Raw genomic sequence first — 19,773 nt, 5'->3', positions numbered from 1 at the left:
GGCAGTTGCCGCTGCCACCACGGCTGCCGCCGTGGCGGCTGCTGGAAAGTGCTCAGGGCTGTCTCCCTGCCTGTATTTTCTCTCTCTGGCCTCACTCTCTGTCCTGTGAAGGCACACTTGGTGTGATTCTCTGGCTTAGGACTGTTCACTGGAACTCTAAAACTGCTTTCTATGCGAGAGCTTGTTTAGCCTCCAGCTTCTCCTCCACCATCTTCCTGGAACCTCCCTCAATTTCTTATTTCTTATAATATTTCTGGGCCCCAATTCCTTGAGACACAAGAATTAGCAGCAAGCAATTGTGTAATGCAAGGCAACTTAAAATGAAAGATGAGGTCACAAAATCGAAAGAAAGTACTGTATTTCAAACTCAATTTATAGATGACCAGCCCATATGAATGAACAAGATCAGAAAGTGTCACAAGATTATTTTTAATACCCTTCCCCTAATGATTTTTGTAATATTTCAGTCTAGCATAAGTGGTCCCAAAAATAGTTCCTGGAAGTATAGATCAGTGATTGATCTATCATGGCCAGGAAAACTTGACTTAGAGGTCAAATGTAATTCAGCAAAACATTAATTGAGAAGATCATTTGTGCTTCAAAACACTGGTACTTTAGTACAACTTGGTTCTGTGTTATGAAAATGTCATTCTCAAACCAATGATAATCTATATTTAATCTCCTGAAAGTGTATTCCTTTTCAAATAAACTTTTTGAAATCACACTTGCCAAAATAACATTTGCTAAGTAGATGACACTTAGTGACATTACGAGTTTTTCAAGTGTAGGGAGCAAGTTACAATAGAGTTGATTTCTTTACCCATCACTAATGCGAAACAGGTTCAACCATTCCTTAAAATGCAGAAATGGTACCTTGCACCATTTGTGTTGTTCAGTAGGTGTCTTCCAGAAATTTGTTAAATAGATCAGACTCCCATATTTCAACCCCAAACGTTAGCTAATAAAGTAAATTTCATCACTTAATAAGGGACATTTTAAAAAGTCACAAATACTTGCCTTATCATATGTTGTTTTGTTTTCCCTCTGTCTAACATAGTTAGAAATATGTCTTTAAGTCTTGAATATGGGTACTTATCTGAGATGTGACAAAATCTATCTTCTATTTCTATCATATTCCTTTATAGTAGTAAATGTTAGTTTTCTTTTTTCTCCAAAACTTATAGGTAGTATGAAGTCTTATCCCATGTAAAATATAATAATCACACTCCATTGTACAAAGCCATTTATAAAAATTGGTAGTTAAGAATACATTCAAAGCCATTTTTAAACTTTCTTGTTGACTAAAGATTAATCTGCAAATGGATGAGAATATAATCATGTCTAGGTGTTCCAAGTCTCCAGTCTTGCAAATTCTTATTGCAGATGAATGAATTATGGAAATATAACCTGACATCAGTTCAAGTAAATGCAGGACAGAAACTCCATGGAATGTATATAAACCTTTCAAAGTACTAACAGACAGTTTAGAAAAATGACTATTAGGAAGTTGAAACCAAAGAGGAATAATAGTAAATACATAGAAGGAATGAAAAATGGAACAAGGGGCAAGTACAGCTAGAATACTCAATGTACACATTTGAGAAAGGAAGTGGTAAACCAGAAATAAATCTTGTACAAGGGGTGGTTTAGAATGATAGAAGGAGTCACTGTGATCCAGGAGCAATGGATAATTAGGTGGACATATTTAATTGTAAGACACTTGCACAACCTTTGGAAATTCAGTTAAAAAACACAAAAACACACAAAAATCACCAAACAGCAATCTCTAGAGAGTACGAATATGACCTCTCAAAAATTTTAAGCAGTTAATGAAGGGAAGTGTTGGTAAAAGCAAACAAAACTGTTCAAAGCGGGCAGTTTAGCGTAGGGGAGGATTCTAAACAGATTTAAATAGATTATCTAAGGTTATAAATCACCTATATCTGCTGCAAATATTAACTTTCTCCTATGAGTTCTCTTTGTCTGAACTGGATACTCCAGTCCTGAGCCACAATTGATAGCTTGTGAAGATGGAATGTAAGAAACAAGATGAAGAACAAATTACTCCACTGTAGAGAAAACAATCCTCTATTTTTTTCTCTCATCTCTCTTCACTACTATTTATTCATACTTTTGGGTCAATTCATTTTGAATTACATTTTCCTTCTTTATTCTGGCAAAGTAATTGGTCAAATAATTCACTAAATATTATTTGCCATTTTTTTGATTATGCTGTTTAATTGACTAAGCGAGTCCATTAAACTTTTCTCTTGCACTTGGTTGCCATGAAACAACATCTATGTTAATGTGGACAAATCTAATGTAAAATTTGTCTCCAGAAAACCAATTCAAGAAGCTATGATCACAAATATTGGCTATAATTTTTTCTTTTTTCTTTTACCTTGAAAGTCTTCTTGTGTCTAAATTACACAGACAAATAAGTACTCCATCACTTTTTGTTTCAATCAATTCTAACCTCAAGGATATATTTTGCTAACAAGATGCTTAGAGGAAACCAAAAAAATACTCCATTTTTGTCTTCTCTCTTAAGACTCTCCTTAGATACCATATCAGGAGCAGTGAAGTTATTCTTTACAAAATTATTTAAATAGATTATTTTTCTTGTGGTCTTGCATTTGATCACCAAGATGTATGGAGAAGAATAGAGTTAAATCACCCATACCTTTGAAGACAGGTCTGTTACAAAAGGACAACGCTTCTGTGTCCTACTTCTATGTCCTCCTCCTAGCTCTTCCCTGATTTTCTTGGCTTCAAGTCTAGTGAAACTTCAGCCACTGCTACATCTTCATGTTTTCTTTTTTAACACTCTTTTAAGTTGCCTCATTTGGATGTGGAATTTATTTTCATGTCTTCATTCAATCAGTTCTGCATTGTAGTGAGCCAAATAGGCTCTGTAAAATCACTTTAGGTAGCAAAAATATTAAGACAATCTATATCAAAAAGTTTTGTCTTCCCTCTACTGCTGAATCCAATACACTTAGCTAGGGCTTCTAAGAACACTATTTTCTAAACTTTCCCATTTGCTAAATTCTTTTCTGAACCCAAAACATTTTTGAGGTGGGTCCTGTGATGGGGCCTGAAACTCTGGGCCTGGGCACTGCCGAATCGAACCCAGGGCCTCATGCATGCAAGGCAAGCATTCTATCACTAAGCCACCTTCCCAGTCCCTGAACCCAAAACTTTTTGGCTTATGAAATTAGAGAATTCTTCACTATCTCATGTTAATAAGGATATTATATTTTGTGAGCCACTTAGAAGTATGAAATCATTGGTTTGAAGTACCCAATCAGATTTTTTTCTGTATTTCACTGCTTCACGTGCAAAGACATTGAGGAAAGTATTACAAACAGAAAAGTGTAAACCCAATAATCTCTTTCATTGTAGAGGGCATTTTCTCCCTAAATATTTTGACCCAAATTACTTTTGTTTTTTTGTTTTTGTGGGGGTGGGGGGTCATTTTGTGGGGCCTGAACTCTGGGCCTGGGCACTGTCCCTCAGCTCTTCAGCTCAAGGCTAACACTCTACCACTTAAGTCACAGCAACACTTCTGGCTTTTTTCTTTTTGCTTATGTGGTGCTGACGAATCGAACCCAGGGCCTCAGGCATGCAAGGCAAGAGCTCTACGACTGAGTCACCTTACCAGAGTGACCCAAATTATCTGTTTGATAATTAAAGTTTAATTCACAAATTTTGATGTCTTATTTTTTAAGAATTTGAATTTAAATTCCACTACAACCTTGTTTCACACAGTGAGTAGATTTCCTGGGGAATGACAATTCTCAAGGGAACCTACTGGATTTATAGCAAGTTTTCCGAGGTTTGTTTTTTTAGTGTGAAAAAGTGCCATCTTTACCCACATTGCTTCCTCTCTACAAAGTCTCCATGGATTATTTTGCATGAAAGCCTATTTTCCCAGGCAATTTTAAATTTTCTTAATAGGCTAAGGTGTTAGAAATTTTGAACAATTAAAATTTACCTGTCATAACTTTAAAACTCTTTTGAAATTCCTTTATCAGAATCGCAAATTCACCAATCCTAATACCACCTTTACCATCAAAAAGATAACAAGTTGTTTTCATGATTTAGTGTTCATGCAACTATTATTTTCCAGTGTCATTGTTATGTGTGTATATGACCATATAAGCTGATGCTGAGAAAAACGAACTCCAAGATATGGAAACAGATTTTTATTTGTGGTTTTTGTTTTTGATGTACTATGTAATAGCTATTTTCTTTAGGATTTTCCCTATGGTTTCTCCCTGCTGTATTTGATTTTGGTACCCTGTGTATTGTGTACACATTTACCTTAACTAGGGAAGGGAAGAGGAACAACAAAATGGTGAGAGAAAGCAGAAAGGCAAACCAATGCAATAGCAATATTCCCAAGACAATATTTTGGAAATGGACATTACAACTTGTGAGGGGTGAAGGGGGAAAGGAAAACTGTGAGAAAAATGAGGGAGAGGTAACAAGTTTGAAAAGTTATGCCTTCACTACCTTACAATTACTGTAACCACACTGTACATCACTTTGATAACAAAATTTTAAAAATAAGCTGCATAAAATATAATTTCACTGTATTGGTATAGTAAATATTATTCTTTATGTAGTAACTTTTTAAAAATCAAAACTATTTGACTTCTAATTTGAATTAATTACCCATTCTTTATCAGCAGGTCATCAAATTGAATGTTATCCATCTAGACAATACTTTCACAATAAACTTGCCAATATTTTGAAAAAAGAATAAATTTAGTACTTTCTCATACTAAAACTGAAAAGAGATTAATTACATGGAAACCCATAACATTTAAAAGGAAATAAGTTGTTAAAAGGACAGAATATATGTGTTATTAAAAATCCCTATGACTAGCCGGGCGCTGGTGGCTCACGCCTGTAATCCTAGCTACTCAGGAGGCTGAGATCTGAGGATCGCGGTTCAAAGCCAGCCCGGGCAGGAGAGACCTTGAGACTCCTATCTCCAATAAACCGCCAGAAAACCGGAAGTGGTGCTGTAGCTCAAGTGGTAGAGCGCTCGCCTTGAGCTGAAGAGCTGAGGGACAGAGCCCAGGCCCAGAGTTCAAGCCCCACGACCGACAAAATAAATAAATAAATAAATAAAAATCCCTATGACTAATTATTGATTTTTAAATTATCAACATTCCATACCTGAGAGATTCAAAACAGTACCTGTTTGCATGTTATGAAATTCTGCCATAAATACAGCTTACAATGTGCTGTTACAACTTGAGAAGTCAACAGAAAAATAGCCACATTATTATAGAGGATAAGACTATGAAGCATCTGTAATAATTAATTCTTCAAAAGTAAGCAATTGTTTATCAGAGTAAGCTTTATTTGTATGAACATCAATCCCAAGATTTATGCCATAAAGTCATCTTGCTTCCATCTTGTAAAAAGTGCACCTTAAAATTCCTTAATTCACATCATGAATAGCTTAACCCTATTGTGAAAAAATACTACACCTCTGCTAATGTGATGCCCTCCTTGTACAGGAAAGAATGCCACAATAAACTGAACTGCATCATTTTTCCCTCAATGGCATTCTTGAGATCAGAACACTTGCAAATATTATTTATACTTTACTTTTTAGCTATCATAGATATTCAGGATGCTAAGATCGGAAAATTATGGTTCAAAGCCAACTCAGGCAGGAAGGTTTCTTAGATACTTATCTCCAATAAACTTCTCAGAAAAAGCCAGACACAAGTGGCACTGAGGTTGAAGTGGTAGGGCATGAGCATTTAGAATAAACAGGCTTAGTGACAGTGTCCAGGCCCAGAGTTCAAGCTTTAGGACAAGCAAATAAAACAAAAACAAAAATGAAAACAAACCCCATACCTAGAATTTTTCTCAATGTATAAAGAGGCACGTAATTAAGGAAATGGTTTCCTGTGTTACATGTAGGAAGAAGAAAGATGTCACACAATTACTCTCTTCACACCATATTATACTACACCCTCAAAAGTTACTCTTTTCCCAAATTTATAAATTACTGTCATCCATTTGTTGGCAACTCTGTCTAGATTACTCACATTATCATGTTATACATGAATTGTTGGTATTATTTATTAACTAAGTTCTAATTATAACTCTCTTGAAAATATATTCTAGGAAAATAGAATGCCAGCATAATTTGTGAATTTGTCAATTAAACCTTCTACTTAAAAAGACTTTTGTTGTATCCTATAACATATGAAATTACAAAGAAAACCAAAATATTCATTTTAAATCTCAATTCTAGTTTAGCAAGGTCTAAAATGTTCTACGTTAGACATACTTTGCTATTTCTCCAGGCTTGAGCTTTTGTAATCCTTCATCAGTTCTTTGGAATCTAACAGAATGATACTTACTTTCGCAATTTTGGGGGAGGGAATCATGAGCCATTTTGCATCTAGGTATGTTCTGTAATGAAGAGAGCATTTAAAACAAGTGAGGATTGTATATGTGTTGCATTTCAATAGGAAACTTGACTTCTCAAAACATGTTAATGAAATTAGCCCGAACTTCCAACTGTGTATTCCTTTCTTGTTGTTTGGTTTGCTTTTTTGAGACAAAAGTATACTACCTGGTCCAGGGAAGGTATCACTGTGTAATTCCACTGCTTAATCTCCTGTCTTAGTCTCCAGGATTGTACCAGATTACCCTGCCATAGGTTGTTGGTTTATTTAATCTAGATAAAGACTAGCAATTCTGAACTTCTCCTATGATCTTATCCACTAGACTGACTGCTCAGACGGTTTATGTACTATTTTCAAAGATGTTCTAACATTTGACACAGGATATGAACATTTTCAGATGTACTTGCAGGGGTCTCTGATTCATTCCTCCATGGATCTGATCCCATTAATAATGATTATTTGAATCTCTTACTGTCTCTGGTCCCTAGCTATGTAATATTCTCAACTTTTTTAAAGAAAGTTCACTTGAGGGCTTTCTAATACTAAAAATTATCACTTGATTGTAGTCTTATTCAGGACATATTTTCTATTGTTTTCTAACTTTTCTACACATTCTGAGAATTGTTTCATTGTGTATTTGTGTGTGCACATATAATTGCTTCTCTGTGTATGTGTATGTTTGTATGTATTTATGCAAAAGTCTCAAGCTCTTATTCAGCAATCTTGCTCATGTCTAGGATTCCAGGTTTGCCTGATTAATTATAGGTAGTGTCTCAAAGCCTGTTCTGCCAAGGCTGGATACAAACTGAACTTCCCAGAATCCTTTACATCCTTAGGTTTTATTTTTCTTGGAGTATCAACTTTTAAGCTACAAACATTTTTGTGAGTGTAAAGTGTAAGCTGTAGCCCAGATATTTAACTCAAGAATTCATATAAAGTTAGATTAACATACACATTACATATCCTGAGTGTACACTGTTAGAAAGGTGATCGCAAGCCTAGTGGTGGTTGGTTCTGAGGATTGGGGTTCAAAGCTAGCCTGGGTAGGAAAGTCCTGGAGAATTTTTTCTCCAACAACTACCAGAAAACTGGAAGTGACACTGTGGCTCAAGTGGTAGAGCAATAGCCTTGAGCTGAATAGCAGAGGGACAGCTCACAGTCCCAGCGGTGAATTGCGATGACCAACAACAGAAAAAAGAATATAAGAAAATGAAAGAAATTTAATGTGATCTTAGCCACCAGTTTCATTGCTAGTATAATCCCTGTTCTCTCAATATGGACTCTTTTTTTCCAGTTAAGTCCATGATCGTATATCTGACTTGCATTGGAAACAGGATTATTCTTCCATTCTACTTTTTACAAATTTACGTGATTAGCAAGCATGATTTAGAAAGGGAGTGGCCTCATGCTTCATGTTCCACTTAGGAGTAATGCTTTCTCTATATCACTCCCATAACTCTACATGCTGGACTTGACTTTATTGTTTCAATGCTGTCTTATTTCTAGAATCTTCTCTATTGTATTGAACCCTTATACATAAACACAGAACTTCTCTTTCTATTATTATTGCTATTATGTCTCCTACTGTTAAATCATGTATACTTGGGAAATTAATGCACAGCACAGACACTCAAAAAAAAATGATCTGAAACCCTTCTTCCCATTTAAAATTCGCCTTAATTTACAGAGCAATTAAGAAGTTTGAACTCAATATACTAATGGATAATGTATTTATAAGCAATTTAAATTTCACATTTTCTCTTTACTAAGTCTCTGAAACACATTTTACCACATGCCCAAAGGTGTCCTTGTGGTATTTCAATGAAGCCAGAAAACTTACATTTTATCTGGAGCAGCACCATAAATTGTTACTGGAAGTAAGTGGAAGTAACTGTTACTGAAAGTGTAAACTGATCCCAGGAGAGGTATTGAACGTAGAGGAATGACAAAATTCAAGTTAAGTTTTGTTTTCCTTTTTACAATACAAGAAAAGAATCCAAGGATTGAAAGAAACTCTGTTCCTGACTTTTTTTAGTGTGTCTTTTACTCATATAAAACTTGTCTATAAACTTCTAGTCTAGTTGAGAGTATTACAAAAGGAAACAATATACCATTTGAAGGCCAACATAGGACAAAGGAAATAGCTTCATTTTAAAAGTGGTCTCCTGCAAAGGAGCAAAGGCATGGAGGTTTTAAAGTGTCTTATGGATGGATGTTTCACTCCTGAGATCATTCTCTTGTTGCAGGAGTTATCAATTCCTTTAGTGTGGTCCTGAGTTTTCCATAGCAATAAGGATTTCAAAAGAGCAGGATCCAGTGAGTATGATCAGTAAAAGGAGCTTCTTCTCAGACCAGTACTCCTATAAGAGGGTCCCAAAGAAATACCTGAGGTTTCTTTTGTTTGCTTGTTTTTTTTAGTTTGTGCTGGTTCTGGGGCTTGAACTCAGAGGTTGGACCCTGTCCCTGTACATTTGTCTTTCCTGCCTACCTGTCCCCTACTGACTGACTGACTCTACTGACTGAACCAATACTCCACTTTTGCATTTTATGGTGTTTAATTACAGATAAGAGTTTGACCAACTCTGATGCCTGGGTTGGTTTGAACTGAGATAGTAATAAATCCAAGTGACATCAACTTATGGACTTCTCTTTTGAACCGAGAAATATTAGATTAAGTTTATAATAAAGCTAATATTTGACAATTTTTAAAAGAAGAGAATATGTTCAGCAAAGAATCCATAACTTAAGTAACTCAGCAAAAGTAGGTGCACTGAATCATTTTGGAATTATTTTCTCCGCTTGGGAAGATTACTATTGACTTTGTCGTTCCTTTTGGGGAAACAGTCATTTTTGCACTTTTTCTGTTGGTCATGGGGCTTGAGCTCTGATCCTGGGCAATGTCCCTCAGCTCTTCAGCTGAAGTCCAGTGCTGTACCACTTTAGCTACAGCACCACTTCTGGATTTCTGGTAGTTAATTGAAGATAAGTGTTTCATGGACTTCCATGACCAGGCTGGCTTTGAACCACAATCCTGAGGTCTCAACCTCTTGACTAGCTAGGATTACAGGCATAAGCCACCAGTACCCGGCTCCTATTTGTATTTAGTGAAGTTAATGACACTAAGTATACAAGAATGGAAATCTTAATCAAATGATTTGACATTGCAGTTTTTAGAATAATTGAGGTAGCAATAAATATGTCTTCTTTTGCCATTTTGTTACATTAATGACTCAGGAGCTATGGGACTCTTACATTAGTAGCCTCTTCCATCTGTGTAGGTATATTTATTATCAGGAAATATTCATAGAGAAATTGAGAAAGACATATTTTTAGAAAGCACTGTATTTTCACAATAAAAAATAATAAAAAAAAGAAAGCAAAGGAGATCAGGTATGCAAGAACAGCATAGAAAGAGATATATTTATCACACAGAGATTAAGAACTGGCCTAAGAGATTTAGAATGCTAAAGGCAATGAGGAATATGCCTAGTTGACAACTAGTTCTTCAATAACCAAAAATGGTTCCCTAGAATGGTTTCTGCTATACCTTAGTTACTATCATTTATTCCTTCCATCTGGAGTCATTTCTTCTCTTCTGTCACAACTGTTAATTAGCCTCTGCCATTTTGGTGACATGACTGGCCAAAAAGGTTTCCAAATCTCACTTAGACTACCCTTCTCATTGAGATTAGCAGTGAATACTCAAAAGCCTGGAATCTTTGAATTTCCTGAATTAATCTTCACCTGACATCTAAGCACATTCCTGGCATTAATTGCTGTGACCTTATGAACAAAACTTTTTTTCAACAAAGTATCCTAATATAGCTAAAGTGCATGAATTAGGAACTATTGTCAGGTATCAGTATGGAACCAGCAATTATATATTCCTAGTATGGGTTCTTTATTTTCATTTACTAAATATTTGTTTTTTGTTGTTGTTGTTATTTTGCCAGTCCTGGGGTATAAACTCAGGGATAGAGAATTATTCCTCAGCTTTTTTTTCCTTCAAGGCCAACCCTCTACCACTTGAGGCACAGCATCATTTCCAGTGTTTCTTTTTCTGTTTATGTGGTTCTGAGATATTGAACCCAGAGTTTCATGCATGGTAGGCAATCACCATACCATGAAGCCACTTTCCCATAGCCCTAAATGACTTTCTTAAGATGGCATTACATTTTCATTCTTTAACTATGTATCAATTTTGGCCAGAATTTTTTTTGCTAGAAAAGGACATTGAACACAATACTGAGTACAGTAAGGCTAGATGGACAATGAATAACCGTCTTGGTCTAGCCAGGCACAGCAGGGCTTACCTCATGGAGCTGGTACAACAGACTGAGCAAGATATCTCCTGACAAACAGCACACCTCCAGGATGAGAGGGCCACTTGGTTCCAGCCACATGGGGATGCTGGGCCACCTCCTCCAGCACCCATTCAACAAGATCCTGTGAGAGAGAGAGAGATTGAAAGAATGTCAGAATTACACTTAATCCTGGTGCAGGTGGCTCATACCTATAATCTTAAGTACACAGGAGGATGAAATATGAGATCATGGTTCATAGCAAACCCGGGCAGGAATGACTGTGAGACTGTTATCTCCAAAGAACCACTACAAAACCGGAAGTGGTGCTGTGACTCTCTTGGTAGAGCTCTAGCTTTGAGCTGAGGAGCTCTGGGACAGGGTCCAGGCCGAGTTCAAGCCCCACAACTGACAAGAAGTGGACTTCCCACCACAAGAAGTGGACTGAATAGCACCCATTGTCCTAGGGAGCATGGCTGAGAAGTCAGGCCGTGCTTCCTCTCAGCTGGGAGTCATGAATAGGTCACTCGGCTACTCTGTGCCTCAGTTTCCCCAGCTGCAAAAGTGAACAAAGTGAAGGATCCCCTTCCTCATGGGGATAAGGTAATAATGAAAGAAAGCCATGTTTTGTTTCATAATCCCATGCCTGGCGCACCATTAATAACACATACCATCTTATCTCTTTCTGGGTATCTTACTGTCATATGCTCACAGGATTGCTGAGAAGTGTATCTGAAGGCCCTTCCCTTTGCCTGGCCCTGCTCCAGAGATCCCTCTGTATTAATCCCTTGTTTCCTAACAACTGTCACATGAGGAGATTGAAGTCCAATGGTCGAGGCCCAACCCAGAGCTTCACCTGTGGTCAAGAATTGGCTGCCATGGACTGAGTTTGGGACAATCCATCTAAACCAATGACAGAGCATGGCACCACATGTCTACAATTCCAATTACAGAGGACAAGGCCTGGTGGCGCATGCCTATCACAGATAGGAAGACCATGATCCAGCCCAGCCTGAGCATATATTAAGTCTCCATCTCAGAAATCCCCAAGACATAAAAGCTTGGCTTGAATGTTAGAAGACCTGACTGGCAAGCCTAAGGCCTTGAGGTCAAACCCTAATATACAAAAAATAACTAGAGGCCCAGTGCCGGAGGCTCTTGCCTATAATCCTAGCTACTCAGGAGGCTGAGATCTGAAGATCACAGCTGAAGATTTAAAGTAGGGTTGGCTTCACCCTTCAGACATCATGATAAGAAGACCTGGAGTCTGAGCTATGCTGTTGTACTCCATACTAGCAGGGCTCATATCCTTATTAAGTGTTGGCCATGCTCTCTTTCCCCCTGGGAAGCCACCCACTTCAGGCCACACTCCCAGGTCCTCCCAAGCTCCCACTGCCACCAACCAGGCCCAAGAGAGTACACAGCTCCAGGGAACAGAGATCCTTTGGTCTTGTAATTTAACAATGCTGAGTCCTCTTCAAGCCTCTCACCCTTCTAGGCCCCCAGACCTCAGCTGTGAAGCCCATGCACCCCCCAAAGATAGCAGGTAGAAGTTACCAAAAGCATCCAGCCTCCTTGTTACAACCCAATTCTACACACACACACACACACACACACACACACACACACACACACACACACACACACATTCAGACCGGTGACAGAACAGAACACTCTTCCTTGCAGCACCTGCAATTTGCCAACAGATCACTCACCTTAGTACAGTCAGGCTGTACAAAGAGAAACATGACCTCTCTTTCTCTGTCTCTCTCTGTCTCTCTATGTATGTCTCTCTGTCTCTCTGATCTCTCTGTCTCTCTTTGTCTCTCCCTGCCTCTGTCTCTGTTTCTGTCTCTGACTCTCTCTGTCTCTGACTCTCTGGCTCTGTCTGTCTGTGTCTCTCTTTCACACACACACACACACACACACACACACACACACACACACACACACACACACACACACAGAGCTGTGCATCTCCTGAGTTTGTTGGAGACCAGATGGACCGGGAGCACCAGCAGAAACTGGTAGACATGGGAAATGTGATCAACTTGTGAGAACTTTAGACAGTTGGGGGCGGTGGATAGGCCGATTGTATGTGTGTGGGGGGGGGAGGGGATCTTCCCAGATATTCACCTTCTGTTCTGACCCCAGCATCCTTACCTCCCTGCTGGGTTTTCTGGGACCCTCTTCAGTTGAAAAAGTTTACCAAGCACAGAAGACAAGGTCTCACACAGAAAGGGGGGGTCTATCTTCTGCATCCAACACCCTCACCCCCAGGAAAAAGGAAAAGACCCCACCAGGCAGGTGTGGGCATGCAGCTCCCCACCTCTGACTAAAGCCTCAGGTTCTCACCAGGGTGAGAAGGGTGCAGATGTGCTGCTGTGTGGCTCCCACTGCTCCAGGCCGGGGGCTCTTTGGTGCCCACTCCTCATCCAAGCCTGCATCTTCCTGTTTCCTGGGACACTGGCCAGTAGGGATGGGGGTGGGATCCTCAGGTCAACACCCACTCCCACCCCTGGGGCACATTTGCCACAGGGCCTAGCCCAGAGTGTGGGGCACAGTAGAGGTGCAGGTCTGGGCCAGGAGAGGGGAAGGGGGAATATGGGGTGTGGCTTCCATTCTTGTATCCCATTGGTCAGAAAGAACCATGAAAGAATGGGGGTGTGGCTGGAATCTTGTGATGCAGAAAGAATGGGCAGAGTCAAATAATAGCAGAACCTTTCCCAGGAAACTCTGTCCAATCCAGTTGGGAACAAGAGGGTGACCTGCTTTAGCAGGATGGCTGCACAGATTGTTTGTTGTATATGGCTGTTTATTGCCAGTCCTGGACCTAGAACTCAGGATTTAGGCACAGTCCGTGAGCTGCTTTTGCTCAAGGCTGCTCCACTACCACTGGAGCCACACGCCTCTACTTATGGATTTGTTGGCACAAGTTGGAGAGGAGTTTCAAGGACTTTCCTGCCAAGGGTGACTGACCACGATCCTCCTATCACAGCTTGGTAAGTATCAAGGAGGACTGGTGAGAGCCACTGGTGCCTGGCTAATCATGGGTCTTGCTGATGTTCTTGGACAGACCAATGAGTTCCCTATCCTCAGGTTAAAGTAGTAGGAGCTGGAGCCCACAATTCAAATCCTGGTCCTGCCACCTCCAAATGGCAGGAGATCCTAAGAAACTCATTTTTATTCATATAATGGAATGTGATGTGTGTCATGATTGAATAGTTCTGGAATGATTCTAGGACAAAATTATATGCAATTATATTATGGTACACTGATCAATTTTAATTAATACTTTATGAAGCATTTAAACAATCACATTCATTTAAATGGGGGCATAATGAAATACCTAAGAATTGGGCATCACATAGTGTAAAGGTGCCAGGACTAGGATTTGAACTCATGGTCTAGGTAACGCTGTTTCACTGTGTGGGAAGGTGAAGCTTGCCTCCTTGACGTCAAGAAATTCAAGTCTGTTCCTTAGGCCTGAAATCGATGCCCACCACTAGAAAACATCCTATTTGTATAAATTTTAAATATATGATTTATATTTATATACATATTTTGACTCCATATTACGTTCAGTGTAGTTATTCACTTTATTTTTTTGTTTTATTCCTGTATTGACTATTCATTTTATTGACTATTATGACACATAGAATAGTGATTACATTGATTACATAGGATATAGGTCTGCATATGTATTCCACTTCATACCTGACACACAGAACTTTCACAGAAAAGGAAAACATGTGTCACCACCTGCTTCTTACTCCACGATTCATTTTTTGGGAGTGCTGACATCTGAACTCATGGCCTACAAGGCCCAATTCATGAATTGGTTAGTGTCAGCATGCCATCCTTGGGAAAACTGAGCTGACAGGCAGTTCCCAGGACCTGAGATCGAGCCCCATCAATTGACAAAATAAGAACAGATTGACACCCAGATAGTAGTATGCTCATAAATATATATCTTTATAGAGTGACAGAGATGTCTATACATTATTCAGTTATATGGACTATATTCCTACCAATTCTTGGGTATTTATTATGCCTCCATGTAAATAATGTTTTTGTTTTCATCATTAACAAATTATTAAGTAAATTAATCAGTGTCCTGAAATTATTGCATTCCTGTAATATTATTCTTTTAATGATTCATAAATATTAAATTAAATCAGCCTCCTGAAATGATGCTGTCTAATTTTATACGAGCATCATTCATAATCAACTCATTCAACCATGACATTGATAACATTCCATTGTTATTCCTATGGATGGGAACTAGTCTCTTAGTATCTCCTGCCTTTGGTTGGTGCCAGGACGGGGATTCGAAATCAGGACCTACCTTGGCATGTGGGCCTATGGCTTCACCAATAGTCCGCCAACCTTCAGAATTGCAAGGTGAAGTATTCTTTGCAAGTGTCATTCAGACCCAAGAGGGTCACCGGGCTATGAAAGAAAACCTAAAAAAGGCCATCGTGCCATATTTTTTCGGTGCATTTTTTTCCACACAAGGCCTGGGGGTCTAGGATCCCGGGATCAGCTGTGGGTCCAGTGGCTGCAACCCAGCATAGGGTGATTGAAGCTGTTGCCACGACCTGAGTTCAAGCCCCCTGCTGAGGAAAAAAAATTAAAAGAAATTAGCTCCCTGGCTTGCAATTCACCCTGTTTATTCTGCCAGGCTTTGGATTTGAACTCAGGGTCTGGGTAAATCTGCAGCACTGTGGAAGAAGGGGAAGCTCATCATATTTAAAGATAAGGAAGTCAGGCCTGTACTCTAGGCCTGAATTCAAGCCGCAGCCCTGGAAAACATACTATTTGTATACATTGCAAAGATAGGATTTGTACTTACCTATGGATGTTCAGTCCATACACATTTGGTGTGGTTGTTCCTTGTACTTTTTGTTTTATTCATTTATTTACCGTTGATTTTACTATGATGACACCCATTCCGTTTACTACATTGATTACATCCTATAACATGGCATCTAGATTTTTAGACGTGTACTCCAGCATGCCTGACAACCTGGACTCTCAGAGAAAATAAAAAAAGTTGCACACTTGGCTTCATACTCCATGATCCAATTGTTGGTAGTGTTGGGATCTGAACTCAGGGCTTAGCAGGACCAATTGGTGAATAGTTTACGGTGAACACACCAGCCTGTGAGCAACTAAGGAGTTAGGCCATTCCCAGGATCTGACATGGATCCCCAGGATGGGCCACAGTAGTCATAAATTCATTATTTAAACATAGGATCTATATTTACATGTGTGGACAGCATCTTGTATTTGGTGTACTTCTTCTCCTTATTTTCTGTCTTATCCATGGAAGTACTGTGTATTTTCCTGAGCATGTTTACAGATATAATAGTGTTTACATGGATGACAATCTATTGCTATAGGATTATAGGACTTCCTATGCATTCTCCATCCTAGCTGAGACCCAGGACTTTCACAGGACAGGAAAACAGGTGAATTGATGGGCTTCTCAAATCAGGATTCATCTTTTGACACTGTTGGGATTTGAACTCAGAGCCTAGCAGGCCCAACTGGCAAAAGGGTCAAGGTGAGGACACCACCCTGTGAGCAACGAAGGAGATAGGCCATTCCCAGAACCTGACATCGAGTCCCAGGGAGGGCCAGGATAGGCATAAATTCATAATTTAAACATAGGATCTATATTTACATACCTGTGAGGACAGCATATTGCATTTGGTGCACTTCTCCTTATTTTGTGTAGACACATGAAGATATTGTGCATTTTATTGAATATGGTGACAGGTATAACTGTGCTGACATGGATGACAACCTGTTCCCCTGGTTATAGGGTTGCCTATGCATTCTCTATCCTAGTTGAGATCCGGGACTTGCACAAGAGAGGAAAACATGTGCAAAGACTGGCTTCTGACAACAGAATGAATTTTTTGTCAGTACTGGGATGTGAACTGAGGAATGGGTAGCTCTGTTGCACTTTGGGGTAAGGAGAATCTCACAATCCTTGAACACTAGAATGTCAGGCCTGACCCAGAACCTGATTTGAAGCCCCAACACTGGAAAAAAATAACAAGCCCACCTTTTTTAAACATAGGGTTTCTCTTTACCTGCAGGTGTGGTATGCTTCTTGCATTCAGTGTAGTTATTCTTTTAATTGTGTCTTATTCATGGATGTATTGTGTATTTTATTGAGTATGGTGATAGATATAACTGTGCTGACATGGATGACAACCTATTCCCATGGCTATAGAGTTGCCTATATATCATTTCCCATCCTTGCTGAGACCCAGGACTTTCACAGGACAGGAAAACAGGTGGATCTATTGGCTTCTCACATCTAGATGAATCTTTTGGCAGTGCTGGGATTTGAACTCAAGGCCTAGCAGGTCCAATTGGTGAATGGGTCATGTTGAATACAACAGCCTGTGAGGCACTAAGGAGCTAGGCCATTCCTAGGACCTGAGATGGAGCCCAGATGGGGCCAATATAGTCATAAATTCATCATTTAAACAGAGGATCTATATTTCCATAGCTGGATGGGCAGCATCTTGCATTCAGTGTAGTGTAGTCATTGTCTTGGTTTTGTGTCTTATTCATTGATGTATTGTGTATTTCCTTGAGTATAGGATGACAGATATAACTGTGGTGACCTGGATGACAACCTATTCCCATGAGTATAGAGTTGCCTATGCATTCTCCATCCTAGCTGAGTACTTGCACAGCACAGGAAACCTTGTGCAATGGCTTGCTTCTCACATCAGGGTGAATTTTTGGCAGTGCTGGGATTTGAACTTTGGGCCTAGGAGGCCCAACTGCCCAATAGGTCCATGTGATCACACTAGACTGTGAGCCACTAAGTTGCTGGGCTGTTCCCAGAAACAGAGATCGAGCACTAGGGAGGCCACAATTGTCCTGAATGCATCATTTAAACATGGGATGTATATTCAAATCCGTGTGTGGACTGCATTGTTCATTTAGTGTAGTTATCCTATTTTGTATGCTATTCATGGATGTATTGTGTATTTTCTTCAGTAAATGATGACAGGTATAACTGGGCTCATATGATAACAACCTATTCCCATGGCCCCAGGGTGGCCCATGCATTTTCCATCCTAGCTGAGACCCAGGACTTGCATAGGAAAGGAACACAGGTGCAACAATTGGCTTTTGACATTAAGATGAATCTTTTGGCACTGCTGGGATCTGAATTCAGGGACCAGCAGACCCAATTGACGAATGGGTCCATGTGAGCACACCAGTCTGTGAGCCACTAAGGAGTAAGGCTGTTCCCAGAACCTGAAATGGACCCCCAAGTGGGGGCATGGGGGGAGGGCACACAGCAGTCATCCATTCATAAGTTGAAGGTAGTATGCAAATAAGTACACATTTGTATAGAGTAGGAGAGACGATAACCTGTGATGGAATCCAATCTACCATGTGTCTATTGATTCTTGGATCTTTCCAGATGCCTTCATTTCATGACTGTGATGATTATTGTCACGCTTCATCTACACTGCTTTACAAATAAGCGATATCCCATGAGTCTTGCCCATCATTTCCTAGTCACATCATGCATGAAGTACTCATTCAAGGATAAGATCGATCGCATTCCATGACTTTTCCTGGTCCAGAAACCAGTATCTCAGGTTTTCCCGTCATTCAGACCCAGGATGGTCACCTTGCAAAGAAAAAGTTATAAAACCCTGAGCCCTCTACAGCTCCCTACTTTTTCTGCTGTTCTGTTTTTTTTTTCATCCTGCAAGCCATCTGGCCTAGGGTCCCAGGATAGTTTGTGGGTCCCGAGGCTGCCCCCCATCCTAGGGAGAGTGAAGCTGAGTCAGAGTTGCCATGACCTGAGTTCAAGACCCGTGGTTGGCAAAATTAATGAACTAACTAACTAACTGGAAATAATAAAGCTCCCTGGTTTGGAATTTCTACCAGTTTTCTTTCCTAGCCTGGGATTTGAACTCAGAGACTTGATGAATGTGTAGCAATGTGACAGAAGGCACAGAGTTGCCACTACTTGAGTTCAAACCCCATGGCAAGCCAAAAAAATAATTAAGTCACTGACCTCGACAGGGAAAGTTAATTGTGAAGACTGGCGGGAAGGGAAGGTAGGGTGAAAACAAACGACGAAGCAACAATGCTCAATAGGAAATGTACTCATTAATTTGCTCATATAACTGTGACCCCTCTGTACAATATTTTTACAGTAAAAAACATACAAAAATATGTAGTGCTCAAGAAGCACTTTGGGGGTAAGTGAAGGATGTCTGAGTAGCTGTACAATATTCTACACTGATATTTTTAAATATTCATTATGGAACTGAATAAACATAACTGCTTCTGTTACAAATATTAAGTCATTGTCTTGGAACTGGGGCCAGTATTTCTGCCATTGCTGGGATTTGAGCTCACTGTCCAAGTAACTCTTTTGCACCATGGGTGAAGGCTAAGCGTACTGTCCTTGAGGAAAAGATTTTCAAGCTAGAGTTCACAGGGCCTGAATTAAGACCCTCCAATAGAAAAAAATATTTGTATACATGTGTAATATATGATATATAGGTACATATGTATGTTTATTTTATATTATGATTATTATTATTGATTTTGTATTTAATTTTAATTTATTCATTATATTGTTTATTGTATTTAGTATTATACACATAATATTAATTATGTTTTGTATATCTATTATAAAATTATACACAATAATTTAGTACATTGACTCATGCTCATTTTTCATTAATACTTTATTAAGTGTTGAAACATGATACATAATTAAATCGAGGCATTTGTCAAGTCATCACATGGTTAGAGTCTGTCCCCAGTATGAGCTTCGTCTTATTTATCTTTGGACAACTTCCTATAGTGATTTGTTTAGATGATTTATACTCAGAAGCCTTTTCTTGTGGATAGGCAAGTCGAGGGATGAAATCATAAGGTTGGGGCTGGGAATGTGGCTTAGTGGTAGAGAGCTTGCTCAGCATGCATGATTGCCAGGGTTTGAATCCTCACTGCCACATACTCAG

The sequence above is a fragment of the Dipodomys spectabilis genome, unplaced genomic scaffold (genome assembly GCF_019054845.1).
Source record: "Dipodomys spectabilis isolate Male_0828 unplaced genomic scaffold, ASM1905484v1 ptg000282l, whole genome shotgun sequence".
NCBI classification, from domain to species: Eukaryota; Metazoa; Chordata; class Mammalia; order Rodentia; family Heteromyidae; genus Dipodomys; species Dipodomys spectabilis.
The sequence above is the reverse complement of the archived record's forward strand: the minus strand, read 5'-3'. Positions refer to the sequence as shown.